This window comes from Myotis lucifugus, unplaced genomic scaffold (assembly GCF_000147115.1).
Source record: "Myotis lucifugus unplaced genomic scaffold, Myoluc2.0 scaffold_296, whole genome shotgun sequence".
Taxonomy (NCBI): Eukaryota; Metazoa; Chordata; class Mammalia; order Chiroptera; family Vespertilionidae; genus Myotis; species Myotis lucifugus.
Window position 1 is genome coordinate 1,438,313 of NW_005871344.1, and position 869 is coordinate 1,439,181.

The window sequence follows — 869 nt, forward strand, 5'->3', positions numbered from 1 at the left end:
CCCGGTCTGCAGGCTTCCCTCCCTGTGCAAGGGATCAGGTGGGGAGGTGGCAGGAGGCCAGAGAGCTGCCAGCAAGTCCCAGAGAGATACCCGAGCCACCTGCTAGGACTCTTCACCCTTGGGAGTGCTGCTCCCCCGCCCACCGCTCCAGGCGGCTGGCTTCCAGCCACTGCTGGCCGGGGACGGGGCACACCCCTCCCTGCCTTAAAATAGGTGGCATGACTTTTCTAAAAGTGGCACCTGCCACATCCCACCCCATTGGCTCCACAGGACTCAGCCCCTGGGCACCCATCCTAGCCCCTCTGTAGCCACTACCGACTGAGGGACCACCAGGACTTCCCCTTCTCCCTCTCACTCCTGCAAGAGGCTTGATGAGGAGGCCTTGAAGCCCATGGTGGACTGCTTATGACGGGGCAATGAAATACAGTGCTCAGCGGTTCAGGGATAAAGAGGGGTGGCGATCCAGGCAGGGGGGCTGGATGGACAATGAGCTCCTTATGATCACTGAGCACCTCTGTGTACCAGGCCTCACCGTGGTCCTCGCTCTAACCCCACCAGAGGTCCCTTGGGGAAGGTGGGCGATGTGCCTCAGGTGGCACAGAGGTCACCTGATTCTGAGGCCTCTGCCCTTCCCTGTGCCCCTCCATTTCATTCACCACATATCGAAGCCTGCCTCCCCGGGCCTGAGGCACCTGGGTTCTGGGCCTGGTTCCTTCACCTACGCACTACGTGACCGTGGGCGTGCTCCCTCCTCCCTCTGAGCCTCCCTGCGCTGGGAGTCAAGGACCCCAGTGTCCACGCCCCCATGTCCACCCCTGTGAGCTCAGGCCTTGCTCTCAAATTGTTTATGGTCTGTCAGCAGTTTAGTG